Source organism: Ambystoma mexicanum, chromosome 2p (assembly GCF_040938575.1).
Source record: "Ambystoma mexicanum isolate Mex_15411 chromosome 2p, UKY_AmexF1_1, whole genome shotgun sequence".
Taxonomy (NCBI): Eukaryota; Metazoa; Chordata; class Amphibia; order Caudata; family Ambystomatidae; genus Ambystoma; species Ambystoma mexicanum.
Window position 1 is genome coordinate 776571080 of NC_090923.1, and position 17973 is coordinate 776589052.

At 46.4% G+C, this 17973-nt stretch overlaps 1 protein-coding gene across 1 annotated transcript in view; it reads left to right on the forward strand.

The window, feature by feature from the left end:
- The window catches only part of LOC138566782 (cytochrome P450 2G1-like), a 498767-nt gene that overhangs the window by 249488 nt on the left and 231306 nt on the right, over window positions 1–17973 (forward strand). The window lies entirely within an intron of this gene.

The window sequence follows — 17973 nt, forward strand, 5'->3', positions numbered from 1 at the left end:
CAGCACTCTGATGAAAATTCAACCAGATGGGGACGGTGTCCAGGTGGTTTGCGAGTTGGTTGTTCCCCGCAAACTCAAAGGAAGAAGTTAACCTTGAAGGGCTTCTCTTTCGATGGAGTTTCAGGCAACTCAGACCTGCAGCAGGGCTTCAACAGTCGTCCAGGAGTTGCAGCAGTCCTCTTCCTTCATCTCGTCTTCGGTTCTTTCGTTCCAGTGGTCGACTCTGCTTTCCAAGTCCCAGAGACCTGCTTTTAAACAGTTTTCCCCCATTCATTCCAGCCTGGCTGTCTCTCAAACAGCAGGGTGGCTGCCCTTACCGGACAGTCAGCTGGCCAACCACATCAGAGTGCATTCAGGTCTCCTAGGAGACTAAGCACATGGAGTTTCCGGCACCTCCCTCACATCCTGTCCACCACAGACACTCAGGTGCCAGAGGAGGGCTTCAGCACTGAAGCCCACCAAAGGCCAACAAACAAAGGGACCAAACCTGGTTTGGCACGCAGAGACAAAATCAAGAAGGACTTTACCTAAAAGAAATGGCGAAAAAAGATGACTGGAGTCTGTTTTTACAAATAGGTCTTGGGCGACATATTGAAAAACATGGCTGACCCGATTTTTAGCTACCGTTGTTAGTGGTCGGGAAAAAATCACGGTAGTTGATCTAAACCACTGCCACCAGCCATTTAAAGTAGGAAAAGGTAACATTTGACTGTTACATGAGTGTTTTGACTCAAGGGAAGCTAGGCAACCCCTCCAGCACTCTATAGGAAGATAGTGTGTGCTGGGTCAGTACATTTAAAAAGACTAGTAAAGCCAATTTAACTTTATATGCTCTTGTTTCTGGTTCTTTCAGCTTCCTGCTGATGAAGCAAATGGGGTGCTCCCTACTTTTCTCATCCATTTGACTAAGTACTGCACCTATACCTGTATTTGAAGCATCTGTCTGCACAATTAAGGTTTAGTCATAGTCAGGAGCTCTTAGGACTGGAGCTTGACAAAGGGTTTTCTTTAGGCCTTCAAATCTTGAATGGACTCCTCATTCCACCTGACCGTTTTAGGAAATTTATGAGTTGCTATAGTACCCAGTGAGACCTAGGAAGGCTCTCACCTGGGTTTGAGTATTAGGGATGGCCCAGTTTGGTACATCTAGTACTTTGCTAGGCAACGGCCTGATTTCACCTCCTCCTACCTCATGTCCAAGGTAGAACACTTTACTCTGACCACTTTGACATTTACTAGCCTTTATGGTCAGATGGACCTGCTCAAGAGCCTGCAAAACATATCCTAAGTGATCAACATGTCCTTTACAAGTAGGGCTGAACACTGCAATGTCATCCAAGTATGCCATGCAGAAGCCCTCCATCCCATTCCAAACTTGATTAACCATCCTTTGAAATGTAGCAGGTGCATTCTTTAATCCAAAAGGCATTACCTTAAACTGGTAGAGGCCTGCTGGGGTTGAGAATGCAGTTTTCTCCTTGGCATGGTCTGTCAGTGCTATTTGCCAATAGCCTGAAGTAAGATCAAATGTGCTGAGGTACTGGATGAACCACGTTTTTCCACCAGTTCATCTGTTCTTGGTAAAGGGTGGGCATCAATCTTGGTTACTGCATTAAGAGCTCTATAGTCCACATAGAATCTCAACTCCTCCTTGGATCCTGCCTATGGTACTATAACAACTGGACTAGACCATGGACTGGTAGAGGGCTATATTACCCCGAGATCAAACATCTTGTTGACCGCCTCCTTTATGTGGGATCTTACATGATCTGACATCCTGTAACCTCTGCTTTTAATGGGTAAACAGTCACCAGTGTGAATATCATGCTGGCCCCAAGTGGTCAAGCCTGGTGATAGTGAAAACAGGGAGGCAAACTGATTTAACAGAAACTTGCACTCCTCCTGTTGTTCAGGTGCCAAATTAGAAGAGAGATTAACTCCTTCTATTTTCTTATCTAAAGGCTGGCCTCTGATTAGGTCAGGTAGAGGTTCACTCCCCTTCTCCTCTTGAGCTGAAGCTAGAAGCAAAGCTTCCACTTCTGGTTTGAGACATAAACTTTTAGACGGTTGGTGTGAAAGACTCTGGGAGCCTCCTTAGGATTGCCTAAATCCACCAGATAGTTGACCTCCCCAAGTTTACCCACAACCTTAAAGGGTCCTATTAACTTGTCCTATAAGGCCCTCTGCTTTGTTGGTACCATAACTAGAACTAGCTGGTCTTGAGAAAACTCAACCATGTTGGCCTTCTGGTCATGCCAATGCTTTACCAGAGCCTGACCTGCTTTCAAGTTATCTGATGCTTCTGCCATCTTGTGTGACATTCTCCTCTGGAGACCTATCACATAGTCGGTGACTCTCAATGGCTTGGGGGCAGGAGCACTCTCCAACCCCTGCTTAATTAGGACCATGGGGCCTCTAACTGGATGGCCATAAAGAAGTTCAAAGGGACTAAATCCAACTCCCTCCTGAGGGACTTCTCTACAAGCAAATAGAAGGCATGGCAGTAGAAGGGCCCACTTTCTTCTGTGGGATTCCTCTAAAGCACCTATCATGTTCTTCATTATATGGTTGAACCTCTCTACCAATCCACTTGTTTGAGGATGCTAAGCAGTTGAGAACTTGAAAGTTACTCCACAGTTTTTCCACATGGCCTGAATGTAGTGGGACATCAAATTGGATCCCCTGTCAGAGATAACTTCCTTAGGAAAATCTACCTTGGTAAAAATACTAAGTAGGGCTTTAGCAACAGCCTGAGCTGTAACAATCCTCATAGGTATAGCTTCAGCATACCTAGTAGCATCGTCTACTACAACCAGGATAAACCTGTTTCTGGAATATGTTGGAGGTTCTAAGGGACTAACAATGTCATTCCTACCCTCTCAAAAGGGACTCCCACCACTGGGAGAGGCACTAAGGCAGACACATTCTTGGCTCTACTCTTGCCAGAGGTTTGGCAAGTGTGCCAGCTCATAAAGTACTTATCTACATCAGACCCCAATTTAGGCCAGTACAAATACAAAGATAGCCTTTCCTTGGTCTTCTTAAAACTTAAGTGACCAGCCAAAAGTATCTCTTGGGCTAACTGTAGGAACTGGAGTCTGCTTTCAAGAGGCACTACAAGTCTCCTGTAGTCCTCTGGAATAGACTCAGTCGGTTCACTGTAGAAGAGGCCATTGATATAATCTAAGCCTCCTTCTCAATAATGTAACTCCAGAAGGTAATTATTTTACATGTATGTTTATTCTTTAAGTTCATAAGTAGAGAAAGCACTGGGACATCCATCTGGTCCAGAATCTTATGTCCAACTGCCATCAGTAGAACCTTGCATACCAAACCTACAACAACATTCCATCTAGAATCCCAGTGACATCACCACATCAACATTCCACCTAGAATGTTAGTAACATCACTGCCCTTTACCACAACACTCATAGCCATAATCAATCCACACAGATTATGACATATGTCCTTCTCTTCAACCAATACAACACACCTAGCAATAATCAATCCCACACAGATTATGACATATATGTCCCTCTCTTAACCAACCCAATACTAATAGCCATAATCGGGCCCAGAACATGTCATGACATATGTCTCCCTCCCTTGCACTGACACATCACAACCCCCATGACATCACCCACGCTGAGGATGGATGAACACCGCCAATAAATGTTCCGAACTAAATGGCTCATACCCTCTCCGAACAGCTCCCAACTGAGCCCTTGTACTACACCACAATTCTAACCCATACTCTGTAAAATTGACAACACACACACACACACACAGCTGGAACTCAATCACAGGCCCTCCCCCAAAGCCTGAAGGCACCCGCTATGAACCAGCTGGATAACAACAAAGGAGAACAGAACCCCAAAAATAAAGCTTATGACCAAACATCATCTGGCTTCCCTTTAACCTAGACACAGGATCTGGCTACCCCTTGAATGACCAGACCGCACCTAGCTGCCCTTACCCAAAACATATATATCATCTAAAAACCCCTTAGTACCGCCATAGCAACACTAACAATCCCTAACTAGGCCCTAGACAGCACCTAAATAAACCTTAAATTAACAACAGCACCTCGCTGCCCAACCCACAACCAACAACACCTGACTGTCCTAAAATGCATATACCTTGCTACCCCACCTAACATCATGTGGCCGGCATCTCACTGCCCCCTCTACACCCAGGCAGCATCTCACTGCCCCTAAAACAACCCACAACACCTCACTATCCCTACAACACCAGGCAGCACCTTACTGCCCCTAAAACAACCAGACAGCACCTCACTGCCCCCCAAAATGACCCAGACAGCACCTCACTGCCCTAAAAACAACCAGACTGCACCTCACAGTCCCTAACAACACCAGGCAGCTCCCAACTGCCCCTACACACGACCAGACAGCACCTCACTAAACTCTAAAACAACCAGGGCACACTAGCATATGACCCTAAAACAACCAAACAGCACTGCACTGTCCCTCAATACACCATAAAACAACCCCAACAACACCTCACTATCCCTACAAACACCAGACAGCACCTCACTGCCCCAAAAACAACAGACAGCACTTAACTGCACCTCACAGTCCCTACCAACAACCAGACAGCACCTCACTGTCCCCAAAAATGACCCAGACAGCACCTCACTGTCCCCAACACACCAAACTGCACCTGACAGTCCCTTAAAACACCCGACTGCACCTCAATAACCTAAAGCCAACACAACACCTCGCTACCCCACCTACCAACATGTGGCCAGCATCCAGACAACACCTCACTATCCATACAAACACCAAACAGCACCTCACTGCCCCTTAGACAACCAGACTGCATCTAACAGTCCCTAACAACACCAGACAGCTCCCAACTGCCCCATACAAATGACCAGACAGCACCTCACTGCCCCTAAAACAACCAAACAGCACCTGACTGTCCCTAAAACACCAGAACACAACCAGACCGCACCTCACAGTCCCAACAAACACCACCTCTGTGCCCTAAAACCCCCAAAACACACCAGAAACCAACCAAACAGCACCTCACTAAACTGTCCTAAAATACACCCGAAACTAACCAGACAGCACCAAAACGCGATAGGAAACACTCTGTTTACAGGAGCTGTAACCCTCGGCACTCCAAAATTCAGCAGCTCACCTCCTCTGGTCGGGGGGGGGACCCGCCCCAAAATCATGCCACGGAAGATTGCGCGGGGCCAGAGTATTTCGGCCCGCCTCAGCTCACCAAGTTCCACATCCACCAGTGCACTACACTCCGGCTGCACTCGCCTCTCACCCTTCCGGCTCCGGACCCAGGGGCACACAGCACCCCTGCTGCGAATCACCGGGCTCACCAGCAGGACCAGACCACCCACACCGGACCCGGGGCACTGGACCACGTCCCCCGCTGCGGATGACAGGAGTCTACCAACCAGCACCAAAACCAACGCTGATACTTCAGGGGACCAAGACCCGAACAGTCCAAGAAGCGTCCGGACCAGCAACAGTCCTCCTCTCTGGTCAGAGCCCCGCCGGGTGGGATCTTGAACTGGAGGAAGTGTCTTCTCCAGCTGTGCTGCCCCCTCCGCTACAGCGCCGAACCTCGTCGCCCAGCCTGCAGCTCCTTGATGCTGGATGGATGTCACCCTGGAAGGCAGTGCCTCTCACTTACTGCCCCTTCCCAGCAGTTCCATCCTCGTCGCCAGTGACCTCTCCTGGCACCGCCTGGACTCTGGGCCACCTCAGCCCGAGCGCCGGCTGGAATCCGGACCTTCCAGGCGCTGGGCCACCTCCCCTGGCACCGCCTGGACTCTGGACCCTCCGGGTCCCCGACCTGGACCACTGTATTGGACCCCACTGCACCGCCCGGCCTGCAGCTCCTTGTTGCTAGATGGATGTCACCCTGGAAGGCAGCGCTCCTCACCGACTGCCCCTTCCCAGCAGGACCATCCTCGTCGCCAGTGATATAATCTAAGCCTCCTTCTAAATAATGTAACTCCAGAAGGTAATTATTTTACATGTATGTTTATTCTTTAAGTTCATAAGTAGAGAAAGCACTGGGACATCCATCTGGTCCAGAATCTTATGTCCAACTGCCATCAGTAGAACCTTGCATACCAAACCTACAACAACATTCCATCTAGAATCCCAGTGACATCACCACATCAACATTCCACCTAGAATGTTAGTAACATCACTGCCCTTTACCACAACACTCATAGCCATAATCAATCCACACAGATTATGACAGCCATCTTCCCAGTACAACCTATGCTTCCGTGACACTTGCCCATCCAGCTGGTAAGCTGCCTGTTGGCAAAGACCTTCAAGAGTAGCACACTCTTTTTGACATCTGCTGAAGGCTGCCCTACAGGTTCCACCTTCTGCCAGTACAGACTGCAGCTCAAGATGGTCTGCAGGATCCAAATCTCCAACAGGAACAAGGTCCTCTTCCAGCTTTGATTCCTCAGCAGCCGACTCAACCGCACAAGGTTGTTCCACATTCTCAGCCCCAGCTGGTGGAGGAGTCACAGGTGTGACTTTGGCACTCCACTCAGGGATGTCCCTGTTGGTAGCACAGGAGTGCTGGCTGGTTTCTTCCTGGAGGTTTTAGGTTTCCCCTTTTCCTCCTTCAACTTAGAAATTGCAGTCAGTAGGTCCTGTGGACTGGGAATTATAGTTTCCGCTATGATATCCTCTTGAGAGCCCCTTAAGGTACTCTCTCTGGCCTTTCTAGTTTGCGCCTGTTTCCTTTTGCTGGGAGGCCTGGGGGTGCTTGGTTCAACTCCAAGAGTTTTTACCTCATTCCCCAACAGGACTCTCACATGTACTTCACTGTGCACACTTACAGGTATCTTGACAGTCATGTCATTGCACAGGATGAGAGCTGGTAACTGTGTAAGCATTTGGACAGGGCCTCCAGCAAGCTTTGTTAGGAATTTGGGTGCCTTAGCAAAATCCTCAACCTTGAAAAATGATTCATCAACTACAGTTATGCTGGCCCCAGTGTCTCTGATGGCAGGGTTCTCCTGACCATTCACAAGAACACTGTCTTTGTAATACGCTTTAGTATTGTCTGGAATAGAGTTATACACATCTAAATTCTGCTGTTCCCACAGACCCACGGATACTAAAGAAACACTGACTGAGTGTTAGGGAGAAGTCTCCAGAATGGCTATTTTCCCATACCTACTGAGTCCCTCAGCAGCTTTGCAGGATTTCTAGGATTTCTTTGTTTCACCTGGTAAGAGTGTGAGCCTTTTTTCCCACTCTTACTTGTGTTTTGCTGTGTGTTTTACATTTGTGCGTTCATAGATTGTGGAGTCTCACCTACTCCATAGGCATCATCGTTTTACTGTGTGTCACACAGCACCTTTAGTGCAATGACACAGGGTTGTCTTTTTCAGACTTCCCACTTTAAACTCCATTTTCTGGGACTGACTACTGTCTCCCAGAACATGTAAAGTTGCCATTGACTTTACTAGTCTTTTTAAATGTACAGACCCAGTACAAACTGTCTTCCATAGAGTATTGGAAAAAGTTAATAGTTATCCCGTTTTGTCTGTCTCTCATGGAACATTATGTTGTTCCCCTTTCTCTAAGATTTGGCTGGTGGCAGTGGCATCTACCATTTTGTTTACCTACCGCCGACTATGAAAATAGCCTTGGTACTGTTAGAGGCTATATTGGTAGCCTCGAACTTTAATCCGTTGAACCCCTTTTAATTTTATTTAGCTCCGGTTGGGTTTATTTGCCATTTCTTTTTGTAAAGGACTTTCTCGTGTTTTACTCGGCGTGCCAAACGAGATTTGGTTCCTTTGTTCGCCGTCCTTTGGCGGGCTTCTGCACAGAAGCCCTCCTTAGGCGCCTGAGTTTCTGGGTGGACAGGATGTGGGGGGGGGGTTGAGGCCCCCTGCGCAGGGTATCCTTGGAGACCCAAGTCGCACTCTAGTTTGATTGGCTAAGTGGCTGTCCTAAGAGGACAGCCACTTGGCTGTCTGATTGACAGCCAGGCTGCGTGAATGGGGGAAATCTGCATAAAAAGCAGGTCTCCGGGACTTGAAAGAAGAGTCACCACTGGATTGAGAGAACCGAAGAGAAGCTGAAGATAGAAGACTACTGCAACTACTGAACATCCCAGTAAAGTCCTGCTGCTGGTCCGAATCGCCTGAAACTTCAATGACAGGGAAGATCTGCAAGGAATCTTCTCTCCTTGAGCTGGAAGGACAAACCTGTTCGCCAAACACCAAGCAAGGCCTCCCTCTCCTGGTCGAATTTTCTGTGCATCGCTGCAGTGAACCGGATGGCCAGGAGGACCTGACCCTGTTTGGGTTTTAAGGAGCGCATCTTTTATTCATTGCTTTGCACTGCTGCTGGTTTTTTCAAAGGGACTAAATCCAACTCTCTCCCGAGGGACTTCTCTACAAGCAAATAGAAGGCATGGCAGTAGAAGGTCCCACTTTCTTCTAAGGGGTTCCTCTAAAGCACCTATCATGCTCTTTATTATATGTTTGAACCTCTCTACCAATCCATTTGTCTGAGGATGATAAGCAGTTGAGAACTTGTAAGTTACTCCACAGTTTTTCCACATGGTCTGCATGTAGTGGGACATAAAATTGGATCCCCTGTCAGAGATAACTTCCTTAGGAAAACCTACCTGGGTAAAAATACCAAGTAGGGCCTTAGCAACAGCCTGAGCTGTAACATTCCTCATAGTTATAGCTTCAGGATACCTAGTAGCATATTCTACTACAACCTGGAGGGTCTATGGGACCAACAATGCCAATTCCTACCATCTCTAAAGGGACTCCCACCACTGGCAGAGGCACTAAGGGAGCCACATTCTTGGCTCCACTCTTGCCAGAGGTTTGGCAATGTGACAGCTCATACATTACTTATCTACATCAGACCCCAACTAAGGCCAGTAGAAATACAAAGAGAGCCTTTCCCAGGACTTCTCTTAAAACTTAAGTGACCAGCCAAAGGTATCTCATTGGCTAACTGTAGGAACTGGAGTCTGCTTTCAAATGGCACTACAAGTCTTCTGTAGTCCCTTGGGATAGACTCAGTCAGTTCACTGTAGAAGAGGCCATCTTCCCAGTACAAACTTTGCTTCCCTGGCTCTTGCCCATCCAGCTGGGAAGCTGCCTGTTGGCGAAGGCCTTCAAGAGTAGGACATTCTTTTTTACCTCTGCTGTGAAGTCTGCCCTACATGGTCCCCCTTCTGCCAATAAAGACTGCAGCTCAGGATGGTCTGCAAGATCCAGATCTCCAACAGGAGCAATGTCCTATTTCAGCTCTGATTCCTCAGCAGCTGACTCAACCACACAAGGTTGTTCCACACACTCAGCCTCAGTTGGTGGAGGAGTCACAAGTGTGACTTTGGACAGTCCTCTCCTAGATGTCCTTGTTGGTGGCACAGGATTGCTGGCTGGTTTCTTCGTGGAGGTTTTAAGTTTCCCCTTTTCCTCCTTCAACTTAGAAATTGCAGTCAGTAGGTCCTGTGGACTGGGAGTTATAGTTTCCTCTATGATCTCCTCTTGAGATCCCTTAAGGTACTCTCTCTGGCCTTCCTAGTCTGCTCCTGTTTCCTTTTGCTGGGAGGTCCGGGGGTGCTTGATACAACTCTAAGAGTTTTTAAGTTATTCCCCAACAGGACTCCTCTAGGTACTTCACTCTGCACACTTACAGGTATCTTGACAGTCATGTCATTGCACTGGATAAGAGCTGGTAACTGTGGAAGCATTTGGACAGGGAATCCAGCAAGCTTAGTTAGGAATTTGGGTGCCTAAGCAAAATCCTCAACCTTGAAAAATGATTCATCAACTATAGTTATGCTGGCCCCAGTGTCTCTGATGGCAGTGGTCTCCTGACCATTCACAAGAACACTGTCTTTGTAATACTCTTTAGTATTGTCTGGAATAGAGTTATACACATCTAAATTCTGCTGTTCCCACAGACCCAAGGATACTAAAGAAACACTGACTGAGTGTTAGGGAGAATTCTCCAGAATGGCTATTTTCCCATACCTACTGAGTCCCTCAGCAGCTTTGCTGGATTTCTAGGATTTCTTTGTTTCACCTGGCAAGAGTGTAAGCCTTTTTTCCCACTCTTACTTGTGTTTTGCTGTGTGTTTTACATTTTTGTGTTCATAGATTGTGGAGTCTCACCTACTCCATAGGCATCATCTTTTTACCGTGTGTCACACAGCACCTATAGTGCAATGACCCAGGGTTGTCTTTTTCAGACTTCCCACTTTAAACTCCATTTTCTGGGACTGACTACTCTCTCCCAGAACATGTAAAGTTGACATTGACTTTACTAGTCTTTTTAAATGTACAGACCCAGTACAAACGGTCTTCCATAAAGTACTGGAAAGGGTTAATAGTTATCCCGTTTTGTCTGTCTCTCATGGAATATTACGTCGTTCCCCTTTCTCTAAGATTTGGCTGGTGGCAGTGGCATCTACCATTTTGTTTTCCTACCGCGGACTATGAAAATAGCCTTGGTACTGTCAGATACTAAGTTGGTAGCCTCGAACTTAAATCGGCTGAACCCCTTTTAATTTTATTTAGTTCCAGCTGGGTTTATTTTTTTGTAAAGGTCTTTCTCGTGTTTTACTCTGCGAGCCAAACCAAGTTTGGTTCCTTTGTTCACTGCCCTTTGTCGGGCTTCTGCACAGAAGCCCTCCTTAAGCGCCTGAGTGTCTGGGTGGACCGAATGTGAGAGAAGGGTTTGGGGCCCCCTGCACAGGGTTTCCTTGGAGACCCAAGTCACACTCTAGTATGATTGACTAAGTGGCTGTCCTACCAGGACAGCCACCCTGCTGTATGATTGACAGCCAGGCTGTGTGAATGGGGGAAAACTGCAAAAAAAAGCAGATCTCTGGGACTTGGAAGGCAGAGTCGTCACTGGCTCAAGAGAACTGAAGAGAAGCTGAAGGAAGAGGACTACTGCAACTACTGCACCTCCCGGTAAAGCCCTGCTGTGGGTCCGAATCGCCTGAAACTTCAACGACACGGAAGATCTGCAAAGAATCTTCTCCCCTTGAGCTGGTGGGACCAACCAGTTCACCAAACACCAAGCAAGGCTTCTCTCTCCTGGTCGAATTTGCTGTGCATCGATGCAGTGAACCGGATAGCCAGGAGGACCGGACCCTGTTTGGGTTTTAAGGAGCACTGCTTTTATTTGTCGCTTTGCTCTGCTGCTGGTTTCTTCCCTGGGAGTGCAGGACCCTCCAGTCTTCCTCCTTCTTGTCAGTCCGACAGTTGCATCAGGATCCGTGAGCATGCAAGACCTGCCAGGAACTTCTGCCTCAGCTACAGCATTCTTCTTCTACTAAGGTACTGTTCAAATCCAGTCGTTCGTTCCGTCCGACCGCAGTGAAAGTGTTTTTAATCTTTCGCTAATCCAAGGGCTTGTCATTCTCTACTCTTTGAAATAACTTTTCTTCCGACAAACTTTGTTTCGAACTCTTGTCAAAGACTTAACCGTGAACTACTCTGAACTGTTTGATCCTCTGCAAAGACACTGAACCATTAACATTGACCCAGGCCTATTGATTTGAATCCTAGTTGTAGTAAGCCTTTTCTAGATTGCCCTGCCTATTACTTGTTGCTGCTGCTTGATTTTGAATAACCTTGTCTTTCCCTCCCTTTTTAAATTGCTGGAGTGCCATTTTGCTCACACTTCGTTTTGAGCTTAACTTGTCCATAATTGATTGGGTGTTGTGTAGTATATTAAGATTGTGATTTTCTGCTGCTTTATACTAGTGAACTGTTTTATGGCTGATGGTGTAAATAAATGTATATTCTTTTACTCAGAAACCTTGAGTCAGTGTTTGTTTGAACCATAATAATTGCTGTCCTTTGTGTAACTTCTGATACTGATCACTTTACTCTTGAGATGAGTCTGGCTGCTCAGCCATCGCTACCACTTTACTGTGTAGTACAGGTTTGTACCAAAGGTGAATTTGTACTTACACCTGTTAGTCTTAATTGTGTGTGGTGTTCCCAAAGGGTACTGCATATGATTTTGCCTTACATTGGTGTACAGTGGTGAGGATAAAGTATAGTGATTACCCTTAGAGTGCTGCTATTACCTTGGCTCAACTAACCACAAGGCTAAACACCACTAATAAGCAATTTTAAGCATGTCTGATATGGAAAGCTACAGTCAGGAGACTCTCCTTAGTTACACTGTTGATGATCTGAAAAATCTGTGTAGAGAAAGCAATCTCTGTTAAAGGCAAAAAGTCAGATTTAATTAAAATGTTGTTGGAGAAACAAAGTCTGGGGAGTAGGTCTAAAATGCCTGCCCCTCCAGCAAATGTGGGAAATGTTGTTGAGGATGATAATGTTTCAGAATCAAACTGTCACGCTTCATCCCTGGAAGCGTTGGCATCAGTGGAGGCTGGGAGGTATTGTGCTCACTAACCGGCTACAGCGGCCTAGTGTACACCCAAGATGGCCGCCGCTTGTTTATAGGTGGTTACTTCTGGATACGCTTTGCGTCGTATCCGTTTAAGGACCCTTGCTACTCGTACGCCCCGCTCATACTTGCGTATTTCTGTGCTACCCCAGTTTTTTCCTTCACCTTCTTTTTCGACGCGCTACCCTTTCGTTTTTGCCTTGCATTATTTTTCCTTGTCAGGCTTTCCCCCTGTTTCTCTGCCTTTACTTTCTTTGCTTTTCTTGTTCTTTCCTATTTTTGTTTTCCGCGGATTAACGTCTCTTGTTACTTCCGGGTTTATTACCATACCGTGTCTGTCCATTCTCTGGACTTTCTTCCCTAGTTGCAGCTCTTTTCTGTAGCGTTCCTTTTCACATTTAAATAGATGTTTTTTCTTTTCACTTCCTTTCTGCTATCATTTTTACCTGGGTATTTCTCGCTCCGGTCTCCTGTCTCAGAACGCTTCGGTTTTGTCAGTATCTTACGGAGACCGCTCCGTGCACACCGTTCACTTGTTGGATCTGCTTTCCGATCTCACTTACTTTTCTATTTCTATTATTTTTCTTACCTGTCCTCATTTCTTCGTCTTCTAATACTCCTTCAGTCTGCAGTGACTGCGTTACTTGGACACCGCACTGTTGTTACAAGTTCAATCGGAAGATGCCGGAATGACTGAGGTCTATCCTGATCAATTCCGACCAGATACCGCAGAATTTCCACTTACTACTGGTATCAAGGGTGATAGTTGAAGGACCCTTTCTGCTGGGTAATAAAGACTTTTTCCTAGTATCCTGGATCTTGGAGATTGCTACTACCAAAGACACTACCTCAACAGTCTACATTGTACGGCCATCTCAGCAGGGTTTTTTCTGCCACATCGGCTTTTTCCCTGGACATTTTGGGGGCTTGCTCCTTGGGGTTCTTCCTGAACCTGTGTGTCGATAGGTTAGGGTGGCCTCATCGGGAGCTCATCCTTATTTGCACAAGAAAAAAGAGAACAAGAAGAAGAAGGAGATTAAAGGAACCCGAAAGAAAAAGGCACCAGACGTTCTACATGAAGACTCAGGTGAGGAGGTGGAACGGCGTGGCATAATGGAATCTGGAACAAACTCTGATGTTATTGATGAGTTAGATGAGGCTGAAGAGTCTCCAAATATGGACTCTAAAGGTCCTCTACCTGCTCAGAAACCTCAACCCTTGTCCACTGGAACCCCTACAGGTCCTACACTAAGTCCTGAATTCATTGCTCTAGAAAAGATGAGGCTCGAATTGGAATTCAAACGTATTAATGCTCAAACTGAACAAAAGCATCAAGAACTTAAGCTCAGAGAAATGGAGTTGAACAATGCACTAGAAATGAAGAAATTGTCGATTGAAAATGCTTCTCTCTGAGAGTCTTCTAGGTCTTCCAGTCCTAAGAGACCGAGTATGCCTAAAGAAATTGTTGGTATGTATGAGGCTAAGCTTGATATTTTGGATTGGTTGGCAATGTTTGAGTATAACCATGGGATTCAAGACATTACAGGGAATCAGTTGCTTCCTTGGCTCTTCTCTAGGCTACCCACTGTTGCATCTGATGTTGTGATGGAGTTGGGAGGTGGATAGGATGGATTATGCGTGTGTGAAGCTAGCTTTAATTGCTAGATTTGTGAAGACCTCTTCCTAGTACCTTAAAAGGATTAGGACCCACAAAAAGCATGATGGTACCCCTTGGGCTGCCTGGGTATGTGAATGTTTGAAAAACTTAGATGGTTGGGTAAAGGTTACAGAGTGAACACTTATGAAGGTATGTGAAATCTTGTTATGTTGGAGTCAATTTATGATGCCTGCTCTCCCGAGCTCAGACAGCACTTGGCTGATTCTAAGGATATAGATCCAAAGAAGTTAGCTAAGGCTGCTGACTTGTGAGTTGCCAACAGGGCTACTCAGAAGGATTCTGGAGCAACCCAGAAGGATGAGGGAAAGCAGCCAAAGAAAGATAACAAAGAGAATTCTAATACCTCAAATCCAAAAGAGGGCCCCAAACAACAAAATAAGGGTTAGCCACAAGGGAAACCGAATCAGGATAGTGCACCTTCTGGACCCAAATAAGAAGGAGGTCAGAAAAAGCCCCCATTCATCAAAACATTTGGGAAATGTTATGTTTGTGGGTCAACTGACCATGTGAAAGGGGATCCCAGATGTAAGGGCAAACCTTCAGGGTTCCACACTGTCTCCTTACCTTTCTCCCCAGAGGAAGAAGTACCTATTGCAAGTGGAAACTTTCACATACTGGCTGATGAATCCATGGAAGTCTCAGCTAGTGTTTCTTTATTGTTCCTGGGTTTGTGGGAACAACCAAATTTAGATGTCTATAATTCCATCCCAGATAATACTAAAGATTGTTATAAAGATAGTGTTCTTGTGAATGGCCAGGAGACCCCTGTCATCAGAGACACTAGAGCCAGCACAACTGTGGTTGATTAATCATTTTTCAAGGTAGAGGATGTTGCTAAGGTACCCAAATGCCTAACCAAGTTAGCTGGAGGCCCTGCACAAATGCTTCCCCAGGTACCTGCTCTCATCCATTGCAATGACATGATTGTCAAGATACCTGTTAGTGTGCAGAGTGAAGTGCCCGGGAGAGTCCTGTTGGATAATGACCTGAAAACTCTTGGAGTTGTGTCTAGTATCCCCAGGCCTCCCAGTAAAAGGAGATAGGAGCTCTCTAGGCCTGCTAGGGAGAGGACCTTGAGAGGCTCTCCAGGGGACTTGATAGAGGAAACTATCACCCCCAGTCCACAGGACTTGCTCACTGCTATTTCAAGAAAGAAAGAGGCAAAGGGGAAAACTAAGACCTCCCAGCAGAAAGCAGATAGTACCCCTGTGCTACCAAGAAGGACATGCCCAAGATTGTCCAAAGTCACACCTGTGACCCCTCCACCTGCTGAGGCTGACTGTGAGGTACAACCCTGTGTGGTTGATCCGGCTTCTGAAGAGTCAGATTTGGAAGAAGGCATTACTCTGGTTGGATCTCTAGATCCTGCTGACAATCCTGAGCTGCAGTCTTTACTGGCAGAAGATGGACCGAAAAGGGCAGACTTCAGCAGAGGACAAAGAGAGTGTCCTACTCTTGAAGGTCTTCGACAACAGGCAGCTTCTCAGCTTGATGGGGAAGAAACTGGGAAGCATAGGTTACACTGGGAAGATGGCCTCTTCTAGAGTGAACTTACTGAGTCTATCCCTGGGGACTGCAAAAGACTTGTCGTGCCCCTAGAAAACAGACTCCAGTTCCTACCGGTGGCCCATGAGATACCTTTGGCTGGTCACTTAAGACTCACTGGTGATTTGAGTTTCAAAAAGACCAAGGAAAGGCTCTCTTTATACTTCTACTGGCCTAAGATGGGTTCAGAAGTTGACAAATTCCGTAGGAGCTGTCACACTTGCCAAACCTCTGGCAAGAGTGTAGCCAAGAATGTGGCACCATTGGTGCCTCTCCCAGTAGTGGGAGTTCCTTTTGAGAGAGTGGGCATCAACATTGTTGGTCCCCTTGCTCCTCCCACATCTTCAGGAAACAGGTTTATCCTGGTTGTAGTAGACCATGCTACTAGATATCCTGAGGCAATACCTATGAGGACTGTTACAGCTTAAGCTGTGGCTAAGGCTCTACTTGGTATTTTTATGAGAGTAGGTTTTCCTAAGGAAGTTATCTCTGACAGGGGATCCAATTTTATGTCCCACTACATGCAGGCCATGTGGAAAAACGGTGTAATAACTTACAAGTTCTCAGCTGCTTTCTGCTGATGAAGCAGACGGGGTGTTCCCTTCTTTTCTCATCCAGTTGGCTCAAAACCGTACCTATCCGTGTATAAGAAGCATCTGTACAATTAAGGATTGGATATAATAAGGAGCTCACAAGACTGGTGCTTGACAAAGGGCTTTCTTCAGTCCTTCGAAGGCCTTTTTCCACTCCTCATTCCACTTGACCTTCTTGGGGAATTTGGGTGAGTAGATAACATTTAAGGGAGAAGCTATGGTCCCATAGTTCTCTATAAAATTCCGGTGGTACCCAGTGAGACCTTGGAAGGCTCTCACTTGGGTCTGAGTAGTAGGGGTGGCCCCGTATTGTACAGCTTGTACATTGCTAGGCAATGGCCACATTTTATCTCTTCCTACCTCATGGCCACGGTAGGTCTCTTTACTCTGACCAATATGACATTTACTAGCCTTTATGGTCAGATGGGCCTCTTTCAGAGCCTGCAAAACATATGCTAGGTGGTGAAGATGCTCTTCCCAAGTGGGGCTGAAAACTGCAATGTCATCCAAGAATGCCTTGCAGAGGTCCTCTAACCCATTCAGAACTTGATTCACCATCCTTTGGAATGTAGCAGGTGCATTCTTGAGTGCAAAAAGCATAACCTTAAACTGGTATAAGCCTCCAGCGGTGGAGAATGCAGTTTTCTACTTGCCATGGTCTGTCAGTTCTATTTGCCAATAGCCTGAATTCAATGCCGGACCCGTTATTTAGGGGTGGACGGAGGCAGAAGAGGTGTTAGCGCTTTCCATGATGCCGCTAAGGCATATTTTTTGGGTCTTTCACGGCATGCCGGTAATGTTGATACCAGCATGCCGCTACGCACCTGCACGCATACTCGTAATCGGCCGCTGTTAGCGGCGTCATTGCTACCCGAACCCAGTATTGCCTCCATGCCGGTAAAAACTGATAATGACCCCCATAGTCTTTTCTGTCACTGGCACTCATCTCCATAACAGCATCACAAAAATTCTAGGGGAGGCTGGACATGAGCCATGCAATCAAATCATTCCTTTTCATTTCTTGAGGACCATAGGTGTATTCAAACATGCTCAGCCAATCCAACACATCAGGTTTCAGATCATACATACATACTGCTTCTTTAGGCAGACAAGGCCTCTTAGGACTAGTAGATCTAGAGAGAGGTCCCTGAAAGGGAAGCAGAATCAAGGAACATTTTTTCATTTCCATGTCATGCTGCATTTTTCTTTCTCTGAGAATCACCTCCTGATGTTTGCTTTCAGAATGTACTTCAAGTTTTTTTTTATTTTGAAGTCAAGCTCCATTCTTAGTCTTTCAAGTGCAAAATATTCTGGGCTTGGATTTGGACCTTGTGGGGTCAGGATAGGAAGTGACTGAGCTACAAGGGCAGGCTGTTGAAGAGGGGGGGGCTCCCTTCTGGAGACTCCTCTCACTCCTCTGGCCCTTCCTGCTGATTGGAGTTTAACTCTAAACTAGCATCCTCATCATTATCCTCCATATCATTTTGTTTAGTAGGTGTTGCAGGCCTACTTCCCATAAATTGGTGATTTAACAACCTTTGTATTAGTTCACATTATCTTCCTTTCAGAGGCAGACCCTTAGCTTTACACTGATCTTTCATTTGCTCTACAGTCAGGTTAGTGAGGGCTGACTTGTTATAGTTATCCATACTAGGCATGTTACAGGTTACCTATCTTTTAGGTGGAGCTTAACCTTGTGGCTGGTTTAGTTGGGCAAAAGTAC